The 27089-nt window shown below is 42.5% G+C and overlaps 1 protein-coding gene across 1 annotated transcript in view; it reads left to right on the top strand.

Moving 5' to 3' along the window:
* Positions 1 to 13856: 13856 nt before the first annotated feature.
* The window catches only part of ARL14EPL (ARF like GTPase 14 effector protein like), a 33800-nt gene continuing 20567 nt past the window's right edge, over positions 13857 to 27089 (top strand). The window contains exon 1 of the mRNA XM_077462239.1: positions 13857 to 13939. The gene's annotated coding sequence lies outside the window, so the exon portion shown is untranslated. The remainder of the gene's footprint in view (positions 13940 to 27089) is intronic.

The following is a 27089-nucleotide window of genomic DNA, read 5'->3' as shown; positions in this document are numbered from 1 at the left end:
TTAAAACAAAAAAAAACATAAATTTTGAAAAAAAATGTTTTTTACTTTTTTACTGTCAGTAAATTTTGTAACTAAGTAATTTTTCGACTTCACTGATGTGCGCTGATGAGGCAGTACTGATGGGCACTGATAGGCTGAAGTGGTGGGCATTGATGAGGTGGCACTTATGGCCACTGATTAGGTGGTACTGATGAGGAGGCACTGATATGCCGCACATATGGGCACTGATAGCTGGCACTGATATGGGGCACTGATGAGCACTGATAGGTGGCACTGATAGGCACTGTTAGGTGGCACTGGTGGGCACTGATAGGAGGCCCTGGTGGGCACTGATAGGCGGCATGGATAGGCGGTACTGATGGGCACTAATGGGCATTGATGGGTGGCACTGATTGGTGACAATGATGGGCATTAATTGACCGCAGTTATGGGCATTGATGGGCAGAACTGATAAGCAGCACTGATTGCCAGCACTGACTGGCATCGCTAATGAGCACTGATTGGTGGCACTTGTGGGCATTGGTGGTTACTGATTGCTGGCATTGGTGGGCAATGGTGGGCACTGATTTGTAACACTAAATTGCAATATTTTAATCAGGGCACTGATGATCAGTGCCATGATTACATTCCTAGATGTCACCCTACGAGGAGATACCACTGATTGGCTCTCTCCTTGCCACACACTCTGTCAGTGTGAGGCGAGGAGTGCCGATTACCGGCACTTACTTGTTTACATGTGACCGGCTGTCATTGGACACCGCCGATCACATGGTTAAAGAGCCGCGGATGCAGCTCTTTCCAGAGATTGGGGTCGCGCCGTGTCCTAGCAACAGACCGGCTATTCTGGGGTGCTGTCATATGACGGCGTCCCAGAACGAGAGCCAAACCACCCCACCGTCATTTGATGTGGCCGGGTGGCAAGCAGTTAAGTAGTTAAAGGGGAAAACATTTCTGATCATTTTTGAACATATAAACATGTTGAAAAAACACAAATTTCACCACATGCTGTTGCCTGCATCAATGGACGAGTCCAGTAGCGATGAACTCTGATCTTCACATGCGGTTTTCTATGGAGCCTCAGCAACATCAACATCAGGAGCATTTCCTCACACATACTGATGATGGAAACCATAGTGAAAACACCAAAAATAAGAGACAGCTATATACAAGCACACTGCTCTCTTTCCTCCCACAGAATGGCAGAATTAATAATTTACTTGTTTTTCATGCATTGTGGGCATTTGGGAGGGTCTCCTGAGTGTATCTTTAAAAAACGCTTCTAACCTCAAATGCTCATGAAAACAATAAAAATGGATTTAACCTAACCTCAAATGCTCATAACTGCTGCTAAACTTACATAAACTTGGTACGTAAAATTGCTATTGTTAAAGAGTGTTTGAAGGTTTTTAAAGGTGCAACAAGCTTTAAATGTCTACAGAAGCTCCTTTTAACCAGGGCTTTTTTTTCAGCAGGAATGCGGGGGAACGCAGTTCCAGCACCTCCATCACTGAATGTGGCAAGGGATGATGTTGGCTGGTGGAAGATCTATAGTTGCTAGAGGGGGGATCTATTATTGCTGGGAGTGGGTCTTATGTTACTCAAGGATCAATCATTGCTGGGAGGGATCTACTTCTGAAGGAGGGGTCTATTGAAGCTGGCTGCTGGAGGGTCTATTGATGCTGGCTGTTGGGAGTCCATTGTTGCCAGGGGTTCCATTGTTGCCTGGATGGATCTATTGTTGCTGGGGTGGATTGTTGCTAGCTAAAGGGGATTTATTTTACTGCTTTTCTTGTTATCATTAACAAATTCCATACACATTACTTAACACCACAAAATGACAGGTCTGTATTCTACTGGTAGGTGTGTAGGGGATGGAACCAAGGGAGGGTGCTCAGAGGTTAGTGGAGGGCAGAGCCAATGGGTGATTTGGTAGGGAGCAGTTTCTGCACCTATTCTCTGAGTAAAAAGCCCTGCTTTTAACTATTGTGGACCTTCTCATGTGCCAGAAAAACAGCCCTTCACTATTCTCATTGTTTTATATTTTTGTTTTGTTTTTCATTTTTTGGAGAAAAAACAGACAATAAAAAGGTAAAATAAATGTAAAGTGAGAGCATACAAACAATAATCAAATACAAAAAAGGGAAAAAACACAATAAGTGCTAAAGTTAACTAAACTTACCCAAACACAACACTACCAAAACCATCTAGGTAAATTCATAAAAAAAGTAAATTTTTGTGGCTAAGCAACTTAATGAAAGAATTGATATTCTCTATGTAGCGCTACCCTCGTAAGGGCTGCTAATAGATTCTGCACACCACTGGTTGCCCCGACTGCAAATCCTCCATCACCTCTGACACCGTGGGCTCAGTCATCTTACTAACTGTATCAAAAATAAGAGACACACACTCTCAGTAAAACAGTTCAAGTTGTTTACTGTATTAATGAGAACACAGAAAAACTTCAAATACACACTGCGAATGGTAAAAGGTATTCTTATCTGAACACTATAACTCTGTTTATGAAAGGCAAAGTTAGTGGCTTGAAACCCTTCAATAGCAAGGAAACACACAGTACACAGTATGACTAAAATTCAACTTGACCTTACCTTAAATCACAGAAACCTATGTGAACAGGTCAGCAGAAGGGTAGGGAACTGGCACTTTATTTCCTAGGTTCACGCCCTTCTGTCTCCTCAACCCACAGGTCATTAACAATATTACAACATGACAAATACTATGCAAACTATTATGTTCAAATTGTCTATCTCCTTTAAATAGAGTTCCAGAGAAAAGAGAGAAGACCCTCTGTGCTAAAACAACATTAGTCACTTAAGCAGATAAAGAGAGGATAAAAGGGGTTGAAATGTAATTCCTTGAAATCCGGCAGTCTTCAGCTAGCTTAAAAGTAATGTGAATAGGATAATTCTTATATTACTTTGAACTTTTCCTGTATGACTTCAATATTATTGTATCCAATAAGCTTTCCAGTGGAAAAGTTGTGAACAGGGCATAGATGTCTGTATACAATGTTCGTTAGAATGTGTGAACTAACTTCCAGTGGCACCACAAGTACCAGAAAGCTGGGCTGAAAAAGTGATGTCTATATACAGTGTTCCTTTAGAATCTAAATGGGCATACACCCTCTCACCACACTGGATAAAGAAACTCCTGGCAGCGATACAAGTGCATACTTCCCAACATTTTGCGATGGGAATGAGGGACACCTACTGGCAAATGTATGTAGGCATAGGACACGCCCCCTGCCACACCCGCTTAAAGGTGAATTAACAAAAAAAAAGTAAATTAAATCTACAAGGGCTTTTTTACCACTACTATTCCTTTATATTGGCTTTTAAAATTTACAAATGCAGCAATTTAGAATTTGGATAAAAGGTTCAGCACTGGGAAACACTTTTTAAAAGATAAAAAGTGCATTTAATATACAACTATATAGATCAGACCAAAATGGGGGACAAATGAGAAGGAAAGAAGGACAGAGGGACATTGCTCCAAATCAGGGGCAGTCCCTCGAAATCAGGGACAGTTGGGAGCTATGCATCTGATGAATAAGACTCTTTCAGGAACTCCCTCTGGATCCTGGCTCTGGGAAATGGTGTCTGGTGTCCACCACACCACGCCGCAGCCTACCCGGATCTAAAGTGCAGGCATCGCTGGATAACCTGGAACAACCTCCCATGTGCTGAAGGAGAGAAACAATGCTGTCCACAGAGGTCCCTCAGGGTACAGCTAAACAGCTCCTCGCTGTGTTGGCCACAAATCACCAGCAGCTCACAATGACACAGTGCTCCCTGCTGGCAGATTCCAACCAGCATCCCAAGAGAGTGATGTAGGCCTCTCCAGCCCTTTTTATATCTTTTCCCAGCAGTCTGTTCTTCTATTCCCAGCAATCTGGTAGTCATAGTTCAAGCCAGTCCCACTGATATTGAAACCTCAGCATTTTGAACTACACATCCCACAATCCTTTTCTCTGAGTTTTGTCAAAAGAAAAGGAAATTACACAGAGTCCAGCCAACACAAGAGGGAGCCAATCCCACATTAATAACACTTCAAAAATGTCTCTGAATTGCAGGCATGATAGCCAGCTCCTGGCTACGTGTACTTCAATAAAAAATGTTCGCAGGGCAAAATCAAAAATTTTGATGCCAAGACCATACTATTTATCAGTAGATCTCGTCTCTAATCACCATTGTAAAAATTCCATCCCCTGCACACTTGTTATTATAGGGAGCATGTGCTGTGTATGAAGACAGCTACTCCTGGCCTTCCCTTTTGAAATACTTGTTCTCTGGCTGTTATTCTGATTCAGTGGCTTTATTTCTTCTGAGCTACAGACCTGAAACTAATATGTCATCCTGGAGTTCTGGCTTCACTCTAAATTGTGTTAATTGCATTCTGATTGTGGGTCAGTGTCTCAGAAGCTAATGAAGCTGGAGACAGCCAGACGACAAGCAATGACAGACTCTTTCAGTACAGAATTCCTTTCACATGGGTTCATAATGAGTAGTTACAGCAAAACGAAATAACGGGCGATTATTACCAACCTTGCAATTAATTTTCTGCTGACTTTTCATTAGTTTGTTTCAGCTTAGTTTCACTGATATTCCTCCTATGTGTGACAACGCAGCAAAGTGGCAAATTGTCAGCAGCAACCTACACAATGTAAGAATAAAATTGTGAGAGTTCTAAACATAGAAATAAATGGACCTATGATAGGAAGCTACAGTTTTGACCTAAAAAAGGCAGGGGTGTGAATTCTGTAGTTTGTTATTGTCATAGATGTTTTTCCAATTCCTAATTATTTTCTTCCTGAGCTGCATGCTGCCTTGCAGCAGTATATTGTTGCATTAGATTGTGACCTCTCACAAGCTAGAGCCCCAACCCCATCTAATGAATTGTATGGTAATAACCGTATTGTCTTCATTAATAAGGAGCTCAGCAACCTGTTGGTGCCATATAAAGCCTATATAATATAATAATAATCAAGTACAAACTCTTTTTTTTGGTGAAAATAGCAATTTACTAACATATACTATAAATTACAAGACTTGAGTCTTGAGATATTTAGTCTTGTATTTTAGGAGAAACTTCACCCACCACAACAAAAATACAATAAGGGCATTTTGAATCGGGTGCATAATCGATGTAATTCTGCCCACAATTTCAAAACGCTCTGCTAAAATGACAAATCGTACAACGCAAATTATAGATGCCATTCATTTTAATGGTACCTAAAAATGTGGTCCGGTTCTGCCGTGGTTGTCGCATTATAAATTGCACTGCAATTACAGCAACACGCACCACGTAAAGCTTGTCACCCGAAAGAAGCTTCTGATCTTGTTGAGTTGGGGGTGATAAGAACACCTGGTTGAGCTGCGTTTTCACCACCTCCAGCTGCTCCCCCTTAAGCTGCAAAGGCAGCAGAAAGGGGTGTATACATGCTGTGGCCTTAGTGCTTTGCATCACAAAGTGGTGAAAATGATTCCCCCTTTGTTGCGTTTGGTGGGCAGTACCTAAAATGGCAATTTTGTGAAAGGTTGGAGGAAGGTGGAAACCCTGCATGTTGACACACCCTGTATGATATGCACTGCTGAGCCCTGCACCCTGTGTGATATGCACTCCTGAGCCCTGCACCATGTGGGATATACACTCCTGAGCCTTGCACCCTGTGTGATATACACTCCTGAGCATTGCACCCTGTGCGATATGCAATCCTGAGCCCTACACCCTGTGTGATATACACTCGTGAGCCCTCCACCCTGTGTGATATGCACTCCTGAGCCCTGCACCCTGTGCATTAGGTACTCCTGAGCCCTGTACTCTGGCCATTATGCACCGGTGAGCCCTTCACTCTTTGCGTTGTTCAGTCCTAAGCCCTGCATTCTGTGTATGAAGTGCTCCTTTTGTGTGGGAGAAAGGTGGGAGGAAGGAGCAATAGTAAATAAACTAGAAAAAGAGTGAAAGGTACATTTTAAATTTGCTAAGAAGCCAAATAAAGGTTATTGGGGCAATTTACTAAAGGCAAATCCACTTTGCGCTATAACTGCAAAGTGCACTTGAAAATGCACTGAAAGTGCACTTGGAAGTGCAGTCGCTGTAGATCCGAGGGAGACATGCAAGGAAGATAAAAAAAAACAGCATTTTAGCTTGTACATGATTGGATGATAAAATCATCAGAGCTTCCACTCATTTCAGATCTACTCCTCAGATTTACAGCGACTGCACTTCCAAGTGTACTTCCAGTTCAATTTCAAGTGCACTTTGCACTTGTACTGTGCACTTGTAGTACAAAGTGGATTTGCCTTTTGTAAATAACCCCCATTGGGTTTGGATCTGTACATGCCGGTGTGGTTTCTGTGCAGTATTTTACACATCCTAATAGCTATCAAGGCCCCTTGTACACGGGATGTCTAGTTGCTGTGCACTCCTGGTATTTTGGTGTGCTGGGGATGTATAGGTGCAGCATCCAGCCCTGCTGCCTGCACTCTGTCAAATTCTTTGACAGACTAAAACACATTGAAGTTGGATAGCGCTGAATGCTTGTCATGTTTAGGGCCCAATGTCATTAGGGGTGAATGCCCTTGTGCGCTCTGGGCAAGCATGCAGCTACATGCCATATGTGCAACTGGCCTGAAACTTCTAATTACGGTAGCCTTCTGATGTTTTTTTGTGTTATTTTTAGTTGGAGTTCTGCTTTAATTGCAATGCCTAAAATTCCTATCCACCCCTTTGTGGTGAGTTTGGCAGACAATGTAGTAAAATCTCCTAATTTGTGAACAGATTTAGATTTTCCTGGTTTCTTTGAATAATCTTTGCACTCATGGAGGCTCAATGTGTGCAGACAACATAGCTGCTGAAAACATCCCAATCTGACTGTAATTGCCAATTATGTACACTGCAGTATAAGGCAGGTCACAGCAACCACAAGAGAGAAGCTGTGGAAGTAAGGTCGTTTTATTTTACAGGGCTGCCATTTGATTCAATAAAAACGGTGAACAGCCAAGCATTCTGTATACAGTATATAATTTAATATTGAAGGGTAAAATCATGTGGAAATTGAACATATATGTTGTTATCTGTCTGTGATACCTAGCAGATATGATTAAAAGTGGTCTGGCATGCTGACAATTCAGTCTGAAAATGCTAGTTTCCTGGTTAACGTGCTGATGCTCTGGCTTCACTAATGTGTAACTCATGGACCTGAAAAAAAAAGTGTACTCAGGGCTTTTTCCCCCTGGAACCTGGTAGCATGGAGTACCATACCATCATTCCTAAACTCTAATAAAAGCCTATGGGGGTTATTTACTAAAGGAAAATCCACTTTGCACTGCAAGTGCACTTAGAAGTAAAGTCGCTGTAGATCTGAGAGGGACATGCAAGGAAAATAAAAAACAGCATTTTAGCTTGCACATGATTGGATGATAAAATCAGCAGAGCTTCCAGTTGAAATCTACCCCTTAGATTTAGAGTGACTGCACTTCCAAGTGCACTTTCAGTGCAAAGTGGATTTGCCTTTCGTAAATAGCCCCCTATTTGTGATAAAAGCCATTGGGGTTGATTTACCAAAGGCACAAAAGCTGTCCACTCTGCAAGTGCAGCTGCTCCAGAGCTTAGTAAATGGGCAGATGCGCTGCTGACTTCCACCATCCAATCATGTGCAAGCAAAAATGCTGTTTTTTATATTCTCCTTGCACGTGATTGGGTAGTCCTTGAAAAGTGAAGCTTTTAGCTCATTTACTAAGGTCTGGAGCCACTTTGAACAGGGCACAGTCTATTTGCTTCCTAAAACCACCCCTATGTGTACCGTATTTATCGGCGTATAACACGCACGTTTTTCCCCTTAAAATCAGGGGAAAATCGTGGGTGCGTGTTATACGCCGAACCCCCCACTGATCTGCACTGTCTGTGGAGCGCCGCCGACATTTACCGAGCTGAGCCGAGTGTACTGTGTACTCGGCTCCGCTCGCAGTCACACCCACGCCTCCTAGCCTTTATGTCCCGCCATTTGACCGGTGTTGTGTTCATCATAGGAACCGGGCCAGGGGGCGGGACGGGGACGTTACTGCGAGTGGAGCCGAGTACACTCGGCTCGGCTCGGTCTATGTCGGCGGCGAGAGGAGCCGAAGATCTCTGCGGCGAAGGCGGCGGTGTCGGCGCTAAATTTAAAATGAAAACATGCTGCAATTTTGGGGAAGGCTGCAGATGGACAGTGGAAGGTTGCAGGTGGACAGTGCAAGGCTGCTGGTGGACAGTGCAAGGCTGCGTTTAAAATGTAAGTTTTTTTCCTTAAACTTGCCTCCTAAAAGTTTTTTTCCTTAAATTTCCCTCCTAAACTTGGGGTGCGTGTTATACACCGATGAATACGGTACATGGAACACATAGGGGCGGATTTACTAAAAGCAAATAGACTGTGCACTTTTCAAAGTGCAGTTGCACTCTGCAAGTGCAGTTGCTCCAGAGCTTAGTAAATAAGCTGAAGCTCTGTTAACTTCCATCATCCAATCAAGGGGAAACAAAGTGCATTTTTTTTTGCTTGCACGTGATTGGGTATTGTTTGCAGAGTGGAGCTTTACCTCATGTACTAAGCTCTGGAGCAACTGCACTTGCAGAGTGCACAGTCTATTTGCCTTTAGTAAATCAACCCCTTAGGCTTTTATTGAGTTGAGTTCAGGGGCTTTGGCAAAAAAAAAAAGAACGTGCCTTTAGGAGCTTTTGGCATTTTGAACTCAACTCAATGAAAAGCCTATGGAGGTTATTTACGTAATGCAAATCCACTTGCAAGTGCAGTTGCTGTAAATCTGAGGGGTAGGTCTGAAATGAGTGAAAGCTCTGCTGATTTTATCATCCAATCATCTGCAAACTAAAATGCTGTTTTTTATTTTAATTGCATGTCCCCCTTGGATCAACAGTGACTGCACTTTGCACTTGTAGTTTGCACTTGTAATGCAAAGTGGATTTGCCTTTAGAAAATAAGCCCCTATGTGTCCATGTACACATAGGTTTTTATCACAGTTTAGGAGCAGCAGAGTTTAGGGGCCAGTGCCGGAGGTTAAGATACTCCATACTGCCATGTTCCAGATGAAAAAGTACACTTTTTTCAGGTCCATGATTTACAGATGAGTGAAGCCAAAGCATCAGCATGATGACCAGGAAGCTAGCATTTTCAGACTGAGTTGTCAGCACGGCAGACCATTTTTAAGCATATTTGCTAGGCATAGGTGCTAGGTACAGACACATCACAACATTCAGTATATGTTCGGTTATCACATGATTCTACCCTTCAATAGTAAATTAAAAGAGATGTATGCTTCTACAGTCAAGCAAGCTTTCGCTGTACTTCTCCTTTAAATTCTGTATACAGAATGCTTGGGTGCTTACAGTGTTTATCGAGTCAAACCACAGCCCTGTAAAATAAAACGAACTTGCTTCCACAGCTTCTCTCTTGTGGTTGCTGTGACCTGTCTTGCACTGCAGTATACATGATTAGCAATTACGGGTAGATTAGGATGTATTCCATAGCTCCCAACTGTCCCTCATTTCGAGGGACTGTCCCTGATTTGGAGCAATGTCCCTTTGTTAGTCATTCCTCCTCATTTGTCCCTGATTTTGGTCTGATCTATATAGATGTATATAAAATGCACTTTTTATCTATCAAAAAGTGTTTTCTAGTGCTAAACCTTTCATCTGATTCATCTAAATTGCTGTATTTGTAAATTCCAAAAGCCAATATAAAGGAATAGTAGCGTTAGAAAAAAAACACTTGTGGGTTTAACCACTTAAGCCCCGAACCATTTTGTTGGCCAAAGACCAGATCACTTTTTGCGATTCGGCACTGCGTCACTTTAAATGAGAATTGCATGGTTGTGCGACATGGCTCCCAAACAAAATTGATGTCCTTTTCCACCCACAAATAGAGCTTTCTTTTGGTGGTATTTGATCACCCCTGTGGTTTTTATTTTTTGCGCTATAAACAAAAAAAGAGCGACAATTTTGAAAAAAAAGCATTATTTTTTACATTTTGCTATAATAAATATCCCCCAAAAATAAATAAAAACGTTTTTTTTTCCTCAGTTTAGGCCGATACATATTCTTCTACATATTTTTGGTAAAAAAAAATCGCAATGAGCATTTATTGATTGGTTTGTGCAAAAGTTATAGCGTTTACAAAAAGGGGGATCGTTTTATGGCATTTTTATTATTATTTTTTTTACTAGTAATGGCGGCAATTTTTATCATGACTGCGACATTATGGCAGACACATCAGACATTTTTGACACATTTTTGGGACCATTGTCATTTATACAGCAATCAGTGCTATACAAATTAACAGATTCCTGTGTAAATGACACTGGCAGTGAAGGGGTTAACCACTAGGTGGCAGTGTAGGGGTTAAGTGTGTCCTAGGGCGTGTTTCTAACTATGGGGGGTGTGGCTGTGTGTGACACATCCCTGTTCTCTGCTCCCGATGACAGGGAGCAGAGATCAGTGACACTATCACTAGGCAGAACAGGGAGATGCTTGTTTACATTAGCATCTCCCTGTTCTTCCTCCCCGTGAGACGATCATGGGTATGCCCGCGGCGATCGTGTTCGCGGGACCCGCGACCCAACTCACGGAGGTCCCGACTGGCACGCATGTGGTGGCATGGCGTCAAATTTAAAGGGACGTACAGGTACGCCCATTTGCCTGTCCGTGCCATTCTGCCGCTGTACATGGGGGTGCGCTGGTCAGGAAGTGGTTAAGCAATCTTGTTTTTTTTTGTACAAATCTCCTTTAAGGGGGCGTGGTCAGGGTGTGACCTATGCCTGCATACTTTTGCTGATAGGCGTCCCTCATTCCCATTTTAAAAGTTGGGAGGTATATTTTTTCTGAAGCTATTTTGACTGCACACACACAGTGGGGTTGATTTACTAAAGGCCAATAAACTGTGCACTTTGCAAAGTGCAATTGCACTCTGCAAGTCCAGTTGCTCCAGAGCTTAATAAATGAGGTAAAGCTTTACTTTGCAAAGAATACCCAATCACATAAAAGGAAAATTAAAAAAACAGAATTTTTGCTTGCACATGATTGGATGATTAAAGTCACCAGAGCTCTCCCTGATTTACTAAGCTTTGGGGCAACTGCACTTTGCAAGGTGCACAGTCTATTTGCCTTTAGTAAATCAACCCTAGTGTCTCCATGGGTGCAAAGATCATTCAAATCAACCAGGAAAATCTGTTTACAAATTTCAAGATTTTACTTCACCCTCCTAGTGCTAGAGAGAGTATATCATTTTTGGCTTTTCTGCTTAAAGAGGAAGTAAACCCTGATGGGTTTACTTCCTCTTTGTCTCCCTGCAAAGGTAAAGCATAATGGGCTACTATGCATCGCATAGTAGTCCATTATGTGTCACTTACCTGACACAGGTGCCAGTGATGTCACCGCTGTCCCCTGTAGTCCAGAGCGTCCATCTTCTTCCGGGTATCGCTGCTCCGGCCACTCACAGTGCCGGAGCAGCGATGAAGTCACTCCCGCTCATGCGCACGGGAGCCGCCACTAATGGCATATCGGCGTTAGCAGCAGCATGCCGCTAACGGCGATAGTGCGCCTCTGTCTACAGCGCATGCGCTGTAGACAGTTGTGACTGTCTTTTAGTAAATATCTCCTAAACCGTGTAGGTTTAGGAGATATTTCTTGGACCTACAGGTAAGCCTTAATCTTACCTGTAGGTCAAAGTGGTTTGTAAGGGTTTACAACCACTTTAACACAGAAGCAGGCAGACACATGTAGGTGCTGTCTGCTTAACAGAGAGCAGTGATTGATGAGTGAGGTCTACTCAGTGTGCTCTGATGCTGATTCATGCTGTCTTGGAGATTTTACACTGATCCAATAGTAATGAATTATATTAGACATTGGAAGAAAACCCAGCAGGTGAAAGCATGGATGCAGATACAGCCCTGGCCAATTAGCAGTGGAGGTACCCCATTGCATACTGGGTGACTGTATTTATGTTGCAAGAGAGCATGAGCTTGGGGGTTCTAGTCCAGGCCACCTCTTAGGAGGGGAGAGGTTCTTGTGGGGGAGAAGGTGGCTGCCTCTCCCGAGCGTGGAGGCCCATGTGGCCTCAGATGCCAGATCTGAGGGCCTGAAGCCTGAAAGCTACAACCCAGAGTTCCTATGCAAGCTGTCTGAGGGAGAAAGTCTATGGATCTGGTTGTGTCACTTGGAAGTTGGATGGAGGCTACCAGCTATCCCTGAACATTTTGTGAGTAAAGACCCTGAAAAGATCCTTGAGACTGAGTGTGTGTTGCTGAAATCTCCCTCTGGTCCTAGAAGTCAGCATACTGGGTGTGTGAGCTAATGGAGACACTGGCCGGTGTCTTGAAGACTTGTGTCCACTGACAAAGTCCACCGAGTCTTTTCTGCTACTTATTCTTCCATACAGAACCTGCATGGTTCAGCAGATCATCTGCTTCCACAGTATTACAGAGGGAGTTGTCCTCACCTGTGAATAGTTAATTTGGAGTACCCTACTAATTCCCTTCACCTATCCAAGTTCTCCAAATAAAACATAAAAACAAATCCTCTAGACTGGTCATTGGAGACAACGAGTGGAGGAGTGTGTGCACCTGGCTGTGTGAAACATTGTGTAACTGGCTGCAGTATAATGAGTGGGAAGCCCAGGGGACAAGTATTCCAGCAGTTTCTGCGGGAGGAGTGCTGCATACTTCATTGCCCTTTACTACCAAACTCACTACAAAGGGGCAGCTAGGAATTTTAGGCATGCAGTTAAAGCAGAACCATAGCTAAAAATAACACAAAAAAATAAATAGTCCATTAAATATTAAAAAAAAAACACAACAAAAACAAAATCAGCATCTGCAACATTCAATTTCAATCCACTGATTTCCTTTGCAGTACTTTTTTTTGCCACTAGTATCTTAGTCTAATGTCCAGACTCATTTAACCCACTTCCTCTTAGCTCAGACTGCCCTGGACTTGCCCTAGTTTGTGACTGGATCATGGAAGCAGAAGCAGCACATTGATTGGCTCATCTCTCTGTCATTCTGCTTTCTCTTCCTATCAGCATGCATCTTGTCATCACATGATCTGATTGGCTCCTTGTTCTGCTTCTTCCTCTCAGAAGTACTGTAAGAGGCTGACACCAGGCTAAGCTCAGGTATGTACACAGCTTACTCTTAAAATAATACATTAACATTTTTATTTATTACATTTATTTTATTTACATTTATTTTATATTTTATTTATTAAAGTAGCCATCACAAAAACCCATTCTGCAAATGTTGTTTCCTCCTTGCTCTGATCATTCTGTATGCTTAATTATTTTATTTTTTATTTATTTTTGTGGTCAAGTGACAGCAAAGCTTCTACTAGTCTGTGGAAGCCTGAAAATACTTCTGAATATCACAGAGCTCATCCCACCAATGCCCATAGCTCCCTGGCACTATCGAGGTGTTGTTGGCTGGGCGGCCACCTGCTGCAAACATAAAGGAGTGAACATCGGTGTTGAAGCTTTGGGGTCATGATTAGAAAAGCATGAAAAATATTCAGGAAGGATTTTTTTTTAGAAAAATGTATAAAGGGAGGATTAGGGCAAAGGGAGCAATATTTAACAGGCAATTGCAGAATTGTGTTCATCCGTGTATTTTATATCTGCATAGAGTTCAAGATATAAAAAACAACAAAGCCAGGTTCAACTAAACCAAAAAGCGTAGGTCTCGTGGGTGTTTTTAGTGGGAATAAGTCTGTCTGTGTGACAAAAGATGAGTGCTGGAGACATCTGGCAGTATATACCCCAGAGAGTGACAGTCTCACCTGTCACAGGTAAATAAACACAGATGTCCCTGGCCCCACCCCCTGTGCTGATCCAGTCTATTGCTGCTGTACAACAGGTGACAGGGAAGACACCCGCAGTCCACAGGTATGTAAAGATCTATTATATGGCTTGTACAATAACTGTACATATATACGTATCATAATCAGGTAGGATGCAACACGCACTATATGTCGTAGTTATTATTAACACTTTAATACTAAAGAGCAGCAGACTTTAACACAATTTGCAGTTTAACATGTATACTAAAGAAGAACTCTGTTTTATAGAAAACGTGTCTACAGTTTGCAAATGAGCCGATCGCCTTAATGAAACTCGCATATCTATATGGGTTTGTTTTCATTAAAGATTTTAGAAAGTGGAAGATGTTCTTCTTGTGCCTCCCCACAACTGACAGCCATGACATGCTGAGCAGGGACCACACACAGCTCCCCTAATATGTATACAGACTTGGGGGACCCAATACATGTACTATACATACACAAACGCTTGTTTTTTTTTTTTTTTTTGCAATTGTTTAGTTTAGAAGTAAATATTCCTTATCATGTATTATTATTTTTAATTATCATTAATTATTAATTGCTGTAATTGCTTTCTAGGTAGATAACACCTGCCAACAATATTGGTCATATTTAGACATATTTTGGCCATTGTGATCACTCCTCAGGTGCTTGTAATAGTAATGCCCCGTACAGACGGTCGGACATTGCGACTACAAAATTCATTGTTTTTTTTCCGATGGTTGTTGGCCGAAACTTGTGTTGCATACACACGGTCGCACCAAGTTGTTGGAAAATCCGATTGTTCTGAACGAGGGGACGTCAAACACATACGTCGGGACTATAAACGGGGCCAGTAGCCAATAGCTTTTGAGTCTTAGTTTATTCTGAGCATGTGTGGCACTTTGTCCGTCGGAACTGTCTACACATGATCGGAATTAATGCGATTGGATTTTGTTGTCGCTAAATTTTAGATCCTGCTCTCAAACTTTGTGAGTCAGAAAATCCGACAGAAAAAGTCAGATGGAGCTCACACACGGTCGGATTTTCTGACAACATGATCCGATCACACATTTTCCGTCGGAAAATCCAACCGTGTGTATGGGGCATTAGACTTGCATAAATCTGTGTTCACACATAGGCGGCACGGGTTTGCAGTGCGGTTTGAGCCCATTCATTTTGTATGGGCACATCTAGCACTGCACCACACAAAAAAAGTGCAGGCTTCTTTTTTTTTTGCTGCATCAGAATCGGAATGCATGGGTGTTCATCCTGCGTTTTGCAAACTATTTTGGGGTGTCATTCATTTAACATTGACACTGGTGGCCGGTCTCTCATGAACAGAGTGCGGTTTCAGTGTGGTGCAGGAAACGCTCAGGATTCACTGCGTTTCCCACACTGCATATATGTGAACCGAGCCTCAAGGTGACATATCATTGTAATTTATGTGGAGGTAAATTGGGTATCTGGCACTCCAGGAGGCAATGCCCTCAGTTTGTAATAAGGTACATTTGATTAGTCAGTCTTTAGGTAAAAACAAAGTTGAACCACGGTAGGGGGGTGACTTAAAAAGAGGCTGCCATCCTCAGAATGTGTCCAGCAACTCTGCAAAACATATAAAAGAGACAAGGGTTGGGAGGGAGACGCCTCTAATTGTAGTATTAAAACAGTATCATTTATTGCACAAGATTAAAAACACAAGATATAAGTGGGAGTAATGCTTGTCATAAGTATGTAGTTCTACTGCGTCCCACAGGCTCCTTGCATGATCCGGGTAGCTAGGAGAGGTTCTGGTGTGATATTGTGCTGAATAGTTCAATGCATTGAATGGGTTGCGTTTGGCAAACACTATGCCTACAGAAAGTGATAGGAGGTATAAGTGCTGCTGTTGCCATGAAGCAAAGCTTTGCAGCTCCAGTATGTGTGGTCACAGGCTGGTTGGTAAGTTTAAGCTTGGAAATCTTCTTGTATTTGTTTGACTTAGGGCACCCTTCTAGTGTTCCTTGCTGCATAGACCGGTTATAGGTAGGGGCAGTGCCAGTTGTTTGTATTCAGTATGTGTACACTCCCGGCTGCCACTAAAGGAGTAGTGGTTGGGGGGGTAGGGGGAGGACAGCTCAAACCATTGGGTTTTACCACCCCCCAACTGCTGTTTTGAAGCATCAAAAATCTGTAGATCCTTGAAATCTTCCAAACTGCAGAGAATTTACTCTCATTCTTAGGTAAAGCAGGGAAGTGATGGATAGTATAATCAGGGCTGCTTTAGACACAGGTGAACCCAGGACAAAGGTCCCACAGGAGGGAAGCTGCCATCTGCTTTAGTTGCTGAGCTCTAGACTAGATTTAGTGCTGCTCATAGCATTGAATCTTATTGACAATGGGGTTGATTCACCAAAGGCATAAAGACTGTTCAAAAAGCTGGTCACACCAGTAGAATTTTGTTGGAATGTTTGTACGGAAATTCAGAAAAAAAAAATTGATCATCAGAGCATTTGTTCTTGCCATCATTGAATCAACTCATTTTTTTCGAAAGTCCTTCAAATATAATCAAAACTTGCTACTTGAATGGAATCCCAGTCTTAACAAACCATTTTTTTTTGTGCCTGTGTGTATTACAATATGCACATTTTTTTTCCGGAACGGAAATCACAACGGCTAGAATTTTGTTTGTTTGAGAAAAATTTTCCATCCCACTCCTTCAAATTTTCTTGCCACTACGGTCAAAATGAAATGTCGAATTGGATCCACTCACCATTAAAAAAAAAAAAAAAAAAAAAAAAACCTCCTGAAAAAGAAAAATACCAAATGAAATTCTTCTGGTGTTAAAGTGGAAGTTTAGGCAAAAATGAGCTAACTCTACTCTATGCCACATTCTAGTCACAGACTGATCTATCAAGCCTTGTAAAGCAAAAAGCACTTTACTTACCTTTTCGTCAGCCGATCTGGTCCAGTCTCCAGCGACAGTTGATGTATGCAGGAGACAACAGGCAATGGCTGGGAAATGCCTGGGAATTGACGTTACCCATAAACTTACTATGGAGCTTCCCTTGTCGGCTGCTTCTTCTACACACTGAAGCTAACATTGACAGCTCAACATGGGACCGGGGTGGAGTGGCTGCAGAGTAGGTAACTACAGCAAATTTTGCTTTACAGGGTTAGATAGATTAGGTTTAAAATGTGGCATAGAGTAGGATTAGAGTTAGTTAGTTTTAGCCTAAACCTCCACTTTAAGCAAAACGAATGTTAATAAATACGGTAAACCTGTGAGTATATAATTATGTTCAAAGAATATTATTTATATATATACAGTGCCTTGCAAAAGTATTCGGCCCCCTTGAACTTTTCAACCTTTTGCCACATTTCAGGCTTCAAACATAAAGATATAACATTTTTATTTTTTGTGAAGAATCACCAACAAGTGGGACAAGTGGGACACAAAAAATTAAAATTTTATATCTTTATGTTTGAAGCCTGAAATGTGGCAAAAGGTTGAAAAGTTCAAGGGGGCCGAATACTTTCGCAAGGCACTGTGTATATATATATATATATATATATATATATATATATATATATATATATATATATATATATATATATATATATATATATATATATATACATATACACACACACAATATATTATCATAAGTATTGGGATGCCTGCCTTTAAACGCACATGAACTTTAATGGCATCCCAGTCTTAGTCCATAGGATTCAATATTGAGCCTAGGCCATCTTTATATAGAGCAACAATTCTTTTTGTTCGGATCCTTAGAGAGTTCTTTGCCATGAGGTGCCATGTTGAACTTCCAGTGACGCGTATGAGAGAGTGAGAGTGATAACACCAAATTTAACACACCTGCTCCCCATTCACACCGGAGACCTTGCAACACTAACGAGTCACATGCTACTGGGGAGGGGAAATGGCTAATTGGGCCCAATTTGGACATTTTCACATAGGGGTGTACTCACTTTTGTTGCCAGAGGTTACAACCTTGAGCACCATCGCTGCAGGCTCCTGGGAGGCTTCCAGGGACATCTCAGTAGCACCCAATGCTGGCATTAGGGAAAATGACACATATACCTCCTTGGTCACCCATAGCACTTTTTCCCAGCATCCTGCTGGATTATCTCAGGTACACACAGACCCCTGTCCTTATTAATCCTTTGTCTTGTAGCAGAGGGATCTCTAATCCATGCCACTCCACTTCCCTGGGCACTACACAGCAGCAAGTCCATGTCCTTAGCAGATCTTCACCACTTCCCACTTCACTGGGATCAGTCTCTCAGCCAGTGATAACAGTGATAACAGATGACTTCAAAACAACCACAAAATAAATGAAAGACAAAAATTATCTTAAAGCGGGGTTCCGCCCTAAAGTGGAACTTCTGCTCATCGGAACCCTCCCCCCCTCTGGTGTCACAGTTGGCACCTTTCAGGGGGAGGGGGGTGCAGATACCTGTCTAAGACAAGTATTTGCACCCACTTCCCATGGGACTCTATGCTGTTTCCTGTCTCGGCGCGCTGTCTGCTGGGATACACACGGGTCCCAGAGACAGCGCGGACCATTCCCATTGCGCTGCACGACTCGCACATGCGCAGTAGGGAACCGGGAAGTGAAGCCGCAACGCTTCACTTCCTGATTCCCTCACTGAGAATGGCGGCGGCAGCAGCCGAGAGCCAAGCGGTCGATCGGACTTGGCTGCCGGCATCGCTGGACCCTGGGACAGGGTATCCATGGGGCATCCATGGCACTGGTCAGTAGAAGATACAATGTCTCAGCCACTCTGTGGGCTCTCCTGGCTTGCAGGAAGGAAGATAATATGGTGGTGGAGAGCTGGAGAGGAGGCTTAGAACGCTCCCTGAACTGAAGCACTGGAGGGGGTGACTTCATAGGCGTGATTGCGACATGTTTCCGGGCTGGGGCACCCTGGTGGTAAGAGGAATGTGTGCTCCTTATTCAAGCTAGTTCAGATGAGCTGGATGTGCTAGTACAGTGATGGCGAACCTTGGCACCCCAGATGTTTTGGAACTACATTTCCCATGATGCTCAACAACACTGCAGAATGCACAAGCATCATGGGAAATTTAGTTCCAAAACATCTGGGGTGCCAAGGTTCGCCATCACTGTGCTATATACGTAGCGCTGCCATCTAGTGGAACATTCGTATTGCTACAGGCAGCATTTTTAGTAAACATTAAAATGGTTGTAAACTCTCCCCCACAACGTTGTCCCATGTGAATCAGCATAAAAAAAACAAATGAACACTGCTTGTAGATATCTCCTTACTTGCTTAGTATTGTTGTAATCCTTTTTGTTCTTTAGAATGACGTCACTGAGCATGCCCATATCTCCCATGATTTAAGGCACACTCTGTGTGCCTGTCTATCTATTTATCAGGACCTCCTACGGCACAACACGGAAATCCCACAAGACTGCATAATCATTCAGAGCTTCCTCGTACACCCCATGTGACCATATGACATTACACCGAGTGCAAAAAAAGGCATCGGACAGCATTACTGCAGTCTTATCAGCTGAAGCTGATAAGACTGACATAGGCAAACACTAGATAATTCGACACAAGTAAATACTATGAAATAAAACAAGTCAAAGCGGTCCGGGATATCAAATCGGCATCCTATATCCCGCAGGTAATTACCCCGCAGGGTCTGAAGGTCTCTACCCCGACGCAGATTTCTAGCGCCTTCAGAGACTTCTATATGGGTCTCTATAACCTACCCGACTCCACCCGTAGCCAGTCTCAAATGGACGAGTACATTGCCAGTTCCCAGCTTCCCACACTCCCGCTGGAGACGCGGTCTCTTCTGGAGGAGCCCGTTACTCTGGCGGAACTACAACTGGCAGTTAATGCTTTAAAGGCGGATAAGGCTCCAGGGCCGGATGGCTTTACTGCCCAATACTATAAAACCTTTATCCCGCTGTTGGGCCCACGTATGGTGACCTTTTTCAATGCACTAGGAGCAGACACCTCCTTTCCGAGAGATACCCTGAGGGCCCATATCTCCCTGATCCCTAAGGAAGGGAAAGACCCTAGCCAATGTGGTAGCTATCGGCCGATCTCGCTCTTAAACCTAGATCTGAAGCTCTTCTCCAAAATTGTGGCTACTAGACTAGCGCACCACATCCAGTCCCTTGTCAACTTAGATCAGGTGGGGTTCATACCCCACAGAGAAGCAAGAGACAACACCATTAAGGTGTTAAACCTGCTTCATATTGCTGAGGCCCGAAAGGTCCCCTGTGTGTTGGTGAATACAGATGCCGAAAAGGCTTTTGACAGGGTCAATTGGCGTTATATGTTCTCTGTCCTCCGCCACATAGGTTTGGGAAATACGATGTTGTGGTGGATCTCTAATATCTACTCTACCCCTACAGCTCAAGTTAAGGCGAACGGAGTCCTCTCAAGTCCATTCCCCATTGGGAATGGAACGAGACAAGGTTGCCCCCTCTCGCCCTTGCTCTTCGCCCTCTCTTTGGAACCGTTTCTCTGTCATGTTCGACGGAACCCGGATATCTCAGGCTTAAGGATTGGTGCTTCTCACTATAAGATATCAGCCTATGCGGATGATCTTTTATTTTCCTTGACTAATCCCAGAATCTCGTTACCGAACCTCCTTAGAGAATTCCAGCTCTATGGGGCGATCTCCCACCTGCAAATAAACTTTACTAAGTCCGAAGCCATAGGCGTAGCAGTACCACCTCGAATCCTCTCTGATTTACGGGCCAATTTTAGCTTTAAATGGACGGACACAGCTCTGACATACTTAGGCACGAAAATCCCGGCAAATATTGCCCAGACATTTGCTCTTAACTTTCCGCCCCTACTGACTAGGTCTCGGTTACTTCTGGAACAATGGCGGGGAGGTCTCCACTCCTGGTTTGGGAGGTGTAACCTCCTAAAGATGAACATCCTACCCAAGTTTATTTACCTTATTCAGGCCCTGCCCATACATATAAAACAAGTCAGCAGGGTTGCCATAGAAACCTTGGATTGAGAAGGAGGCTTGGATAACAATAAAGGAAGTGCTCAATGTAAGGTCGGAAATACACTCTACTGTGGACTCAGAAAACAATACTTAAGATGGCGTTGCCATACCCCTGGAAAGTTTTTTAAAGTTTCTTTAAACGGTAAGTAATTGTGATTTGGGCTGAATTACAGTGGCTATAGTTTGATAATTACTTTTTATAATGGACTAAATGAAAAGAAGCATCCGAGTGGGAGAGTTTACTTCCTCTTTAAACATTAAATGGATAGAGCGCTCTGTAAAAAGCATTATTCTAAACCACCAATTTGCTAAATAATTTCTGAACCACTAAGTTGCAATGGCTGTGACAAAAATACTTAAAACAATATGGTGATCACCAGAGTAAAGATATGCACATAGAAAATGACAATAATTACACTGGAGAAATAGTGAACATCAGTGAACCACTGTACATAATAATAGTAATGAACAATGTAAAGTCCCAATGACGTGTCTCTACAAAGAATAAGTTCTGCCGAATTCTTACGATCCGGAACGTGAAAAACAAATGATAATCGTGATATAGTAGCAAGTCGGGAAAAAGGCTTGTGACTCCCTCCACCATATGCGTAGAACTACACCAGTAGTGGAGATACAAGTCCAAACTGCTTACCAGATCCGTTTGACCACTTTAATTAAAAAGTAAGTCAAACAACGCTTGTACAGGATAATGCTTGCTCATATGGATACCGATGCAAATGATAGTAGATGGTGTATCTCTCTTCACAGACTCAGGCGGCAAATGTGAAAAAATACAAAAAGATCCATAGCATAATACTGACTTTAATAAAAAATAGGTAAAAAACAGACAGCCAAAGGGCTCCTTACATGGTTTTGTGCCTGACCTGGCACTGGGACTGCTTGCTCTGACCGAAAGAATCACTCTCCAACCCAAGGAAACAATCCCGCATTCGAAATTTGGCGTGCGTTCCAGGCCTGCAGACCGGCAAACCAGAGGGCCGGAAATGGCGTTCGAATAGCGTGACCAAGTGCCGCTCCACTTGGTCACGCTATTCGAATGCCATTTCCGGCCCTCTGGTTTGCTGGTCTGCAGGCCTGGAATGCACGCCAAATTTCGAATGCGGAAGGATTGTTTCCTTGGGTTGGAGTGTGATTCTTTTGGTCAGAGCGAGCAGTCCCAGTGCCAGGTCAGGCACAAAACCATGTAAGGAGGTTTTTTACCAATTTTTTTATTAAAGTCAGTATTATGCTATGGATCTTTTTTTATTTTTTCACATTTGCCGCCTGAGTCTGTGAAGAGAGATACACCATCTACTATCATTTGCATCGGTATCCATATGAGCAGGCATTATCCTGTACAAGCGTTGTTTGACTTACTTTTTAATTAAAGTGGTCAAACGGATCTGGTAAGCAGTTTGGACTTGTATCTTCACTACTGGTGTAGTTCTACGTATATGGTGGAGGGAGTCGCAAGCCTTTTTCCAGACTTGCTACTATATCACGATTATCATTTGTTTTTCACGTTCCGGATCATTAGCATTTGGCAGAACTTATTCTTTGTAGAGACACGTCATTGGGACTTTACATTGTTCATTACTATTATTATGTACAGTGGTTCACTGATGTTCACTATTTCTCCAGTGTAATTATTGTCATTTTCTATGTGCATATCTTTACTCTGGTGATCACCATATTGTTTTAAGTATTTTTGTCACAGCCATTGCAACTTAGTGGTTCAGAAATTATTTAGCAAATTGGTGGTTTAGAATAATGCATTTTACAGAGCGCCCTTAATCATTGTTATCACTCTACGGGTGTTTTCTTTCACTTTTCTAGGGAGCTGCTCTTTGTGTATATTTTTCATGAGTTTTTTGTTCACATGGCGCGGAATTTGAACAGTTGAATTGCAACTGCTTTGTTCACATTAAATGGATAGAGACAAAATACATTCTTGGCAAATGTATTTTGCCTCTATCTATTTATGGTTTAATCTTTACTAAAAATGCTGCTTGTAGCAATACGAGCGTTCCACTAGATGGCAGCACTACGTATATAAATAATAGTTAAACGGAGCTGTGCTAAACAAGTGAAAAACAAAAAACGTGATATATAGTTAGGCCATCTTAAAGTAGCTTTCAACACAGTATTAGCCAAAAAAGGAAAGGAGCTCACCATAGTGTAAATCGTATCACACTGTTTAATTAAAACAAAAAAGTTGCACTTACAGGAAGTGACACCTGTCCACTTAAAATCACAACACGATGATGCCAGCACGCCACTTCTCCCGACACACGTTTCGTTACAATCTGAGGCACAGGTAATGCACTGACTCATTGCGTTATGTAGTGTACAAAGGAAACCACGCCTTGATTTGAGTCTCAGGTGGCGGAACCTAATCCTCCATATAGGAGACTGGCAGAGTAGCCAATACGCCACTATCACCAGTATTAAAAATAGTTTTAAGAGGATGAGAACAATAAAAAACTGAAAGTTTAAACAAGAAATTGGTCAGACCAGACAGTATTATGATAATACCTAGGCAACTTCTCACCACCCGAAGGAAGTAACAGGTGCTGAGCAGTCAAATCCAGATGATCAATCCTTACCTCTAATTATCAATTACTACCATATCTAAATTTTAAAGAGACCCTTATGGCTTACGGGCATATTATTTAACACTTATTTGTCTAGCAAGACATAAAAAGTAAAAATGGTAAATACCCACATTTCCCCAATTGGGGGCACAGTCCCCTGGATGTAAGCCAAACTGAAAGCTTGTGTACAAAGGAAATAGACTCAACAGTGACCCCCAGTTGTAAAAATAGGTATTGTGTCATATATGTCATTGTGTTATATATGTCTTAAAACTACAGAACGATCACAACACTATATGTACTAAACTCTAAAGCCAGAATACACACACATTGGGCAATATACCCAATAGGTCAAACTCGGCTTTCTAACCCCTAATATTATATAACTCTATTGTATAAACATAAGGCACATAATATAGGGGCCCAACTATAAAGTTTAATAGATGATTATTTTCTTTTTAAAAGGGGACCCTTCTAGATTTCCTGGTCTGGTTATCGACAAACAAAACCAACCAGTTCATCTAAAAAGGAAGAATGTGTACAATACACCTAAACTGATAGTGCCAACAGCCCACATGATTATCCAACATAACCAACCAAAGTACAACATATAAACCTTGATTGTTACACTAGAAGGTGACCTAGCAAAGCAAAGGACCCCACCCTCTTGGCATATAGGAAGGTATGGTTGAATTTCCTCTCTAAAGGTATCGCTACCAAAGACTCACATCAAGTTCACATTGTGACAATTTTGGTTAATCATCAATAAATGCATTTACGTCTACATCCACATTCAGCCCAAATGGAACATAACTCTTAATCCTGTGTATCTAAGACATTTCTGATCTGGATATTTCTCTCACTAGAGAACTACTTCTCCAATGGGGGCAGTATTTATCTATTCCCAAATATATTGTCTTTGAGGGATCCTTATTGTGGGCCAACAGGTAATGTTTAGAGACCGAATGTTTCGGAAAACCATTTTTGATATCTGTAATATGTTCGTCCAATCTGACCTGGAGGGGGTGCTTAGTCCTCCCCACATATTGAAGCCCACAAGGGCACTGAAGCAGGTAAACAACCTCCTCAGTCAACCATGTAATAAAAGGTTTTATTTCAAATTCTAGAAAAGTGCTAGTTGAAGTAAACACTTGGGTTTTCCTATGTGTGCATCCACTCAGGGAGCACACATGCCATCTCCTGCACTGGTAAAAACCTGTGAGGTTCTGAAAGAAACCTCTTTTTATTGATGGAGGATTAAAAATTTTAGAGGACACTCTATCCCTAAGTGATAACTTGAGGCTTATTAGGCAAAATGGTGTTTAATATCTGATCATTACCCAAAATGTGCCAATGTTTCTTTATTAACTTTTTTATGTTCATAGTTCATGTTGCACAGAATAAGTAGTAATGAAAGTAGTAATGAAAAGAACTGTGGGCACTCTATCCCCCTGTGGGGGCTTTTCCCTAAGTAGCTCCCCCTTCTCCATGTGTATAACCTCCTCAAGGGTATTTTTTTAAGGAGTCACTGGGATAGCCTTTCTCCTCAAATCTCCTCGTTAGAATCTCTGCCTGCACCAAGAATTCCACCCTATTTGTGTAATTACATTTCAGCCGCATATACTGGCTTTTAGGGACAGATCTAAGCCATAGGCCATAATCACAGCTGTCAACAGGAAGATATGATTTCCTGTTGGTAATTTTAGAAAATGTGGAGATAATAAACTGGTCATCCTTTACTTTGATCTTGAGATCCAGGAAATTGATCCCAGACTGGCTGGCCTCATAATTTAGAAATATACCCCTAGTGTTATTGTTATTATTATTATTATACAGGATTTATATAGCGCCAACAGTTTGAGCAGCACTTTACAACATGAGGGCACACAGTACACTTACAATACAAATCAATACAGGAGGGACTAGAGGGGCCTGCTTTTTAGAGCTTGCAATCTAGAAGGGAGGGTCAAGTTGAAACAAAAAGGTAATAACTGTGGGGGATGAGCTGATAGAGAAGATGAAAATACAGTTGTTAGGTGTGGGTAGGATAGGCTTCTCTGAAGAGAAGGGTTTTCAGGGATCGTCTAAAAGCTAATAAAGTAGGAGATAGGCAGACAGATTGGGGTAGGACATTCCATAGGATTGGAGAGGCTTTGGAAAAGTCCTGGAGGCGAGCATGGGAGGAGGTGATGAGGGAGCTAGAGAGCAGGAGGTCTTGAGAGGAATGAAGAGAATGAGTAGGTTGGTATTTAGAGACTAAGCTAGTGATGTAGCTGGGGGCGAAATTGTGGATGGCTTTGTACGTAGTTGTTAGTATTTAGAATTTAATTGTTTGGCCGAGTGGAAGCCAGTGAAGGGATTGACAGAGAGGAGTAGCAGACACAGAGTGATTGGTAAGGTGGATGAGTCTGGCAGCAGCATTCATGATGGATTGAAGAAGTGATAGACTATGTAGAGGTAAGCCAATGAGAAGGGAGTTGCAGTAGTCGAGGCGAGAGATGACCAGCGAGTATATTAAGAGCTTTGTTGTATCATTGGTTAGAAAGGGGCGTATTTTGGAGATGTTGCGGTGGTTTAGGCAGCAGGATTTAGACAGCGATTGGATGTGTTGCTTGAAGGAGAGGTCAGAATCCAGGACTACACCTAGAACCTTAGCATGTGGGGATGGGCTTATGGTTGTGCCATCGATTTTGACAGTGAGATCAGTGGAAGGGGCATATTATAAGTTTGGTTTTGGATAGATTGAGTTTGAGGAAGTGCTGTGACATCCAGACTGATATATCTTATAGTAAATTAGTGATACGCAAGGAGGCAGAGGGAGTGAGCTGAGGGGTAGAGAAATATATTTGGGTGTCGTCAGCGTAGAGGTGGTATTGGAAGCCATGGGAGGCTATCAGTTGACCTAGGGAGGAGGTGTAGATTGAAAATAGGAGTGGTCCAAGGACAGAACCTTGAGGGACCCCAACAGAGAAAGGAAGAGGAGAGGAGGAAGTAGAGTTGTAAGAAATGGTAAAGGTGTAGTTGGATGAGTAGGAAGAGAACCAGCGAAGAGTACAGTCACGGAGAGCAAAGGTGTGGAGTTTTTTGAGGAGGAAGGGTTGGTCAACCGTATCAAAGGCAGCAGAGAGGTCCAGGAGTAGGAGTATCGAATAATGTCATTGGCCGTTAGTATATCGTTTGTTATTTTTAGGAGAGCAGTTTCTGTGGAGTGTTGAGGATGAAATCCAGACTGAAGGGGATCAAGAAGGTTGTTATCAGCGAGGTGGACGCTCAGTCGGTTGTAGACCAGACGTTCGAGGAGTTTGGATAAGAAGGGGAGCAAGGAGATGGGGCATAGGTTGTTAGGATTGGATGGGTCCAGTGAGGGCTTTTTAAGTATGGGTCTGACAAGTGCATGTTTTAGAGAGTTGGGGAAGATGCCAGAAGAGAGGGAGAGATTGGAGATGTGGGTTAGAGAGTGTAGCATAGAGCCAGAGGGTGAACGTAGCATTTGTGAGGGAACAGGATCCAGAGGGCAGGTGGTAAGGTGGACATTACCAAGTAGTTTAGCAACTTCGTCTATAGTGGTGGGGTTGAAAGAGGGAAATAATAATTGTGCCTGTGGGCATGAAGTGTAAAGTGTGGAGGGTATCAGA

This window comes from Lithobates pipiens, unplaced genomic scaffold, assembly GCF_037356315.1.
Source record: "Lithobates pipiens isolate NorthernLeopardFrog02 unplaced genomic scaffold, aLitPip1_a1.2 Scaffold_3, whole genome shotgun sequence".
Classification (NCBI taxonomy): Eukaryota; Metazoa; Chordata; class Amphibia; order Anura; family Ranidae; genus Lithobates; species Lithobates pipiens.
The sequence above is the reverse complement of the archived record's forward strand: the minus strand, read 5'-3'. Positions and strand labels throughout refer to the sequence as shown.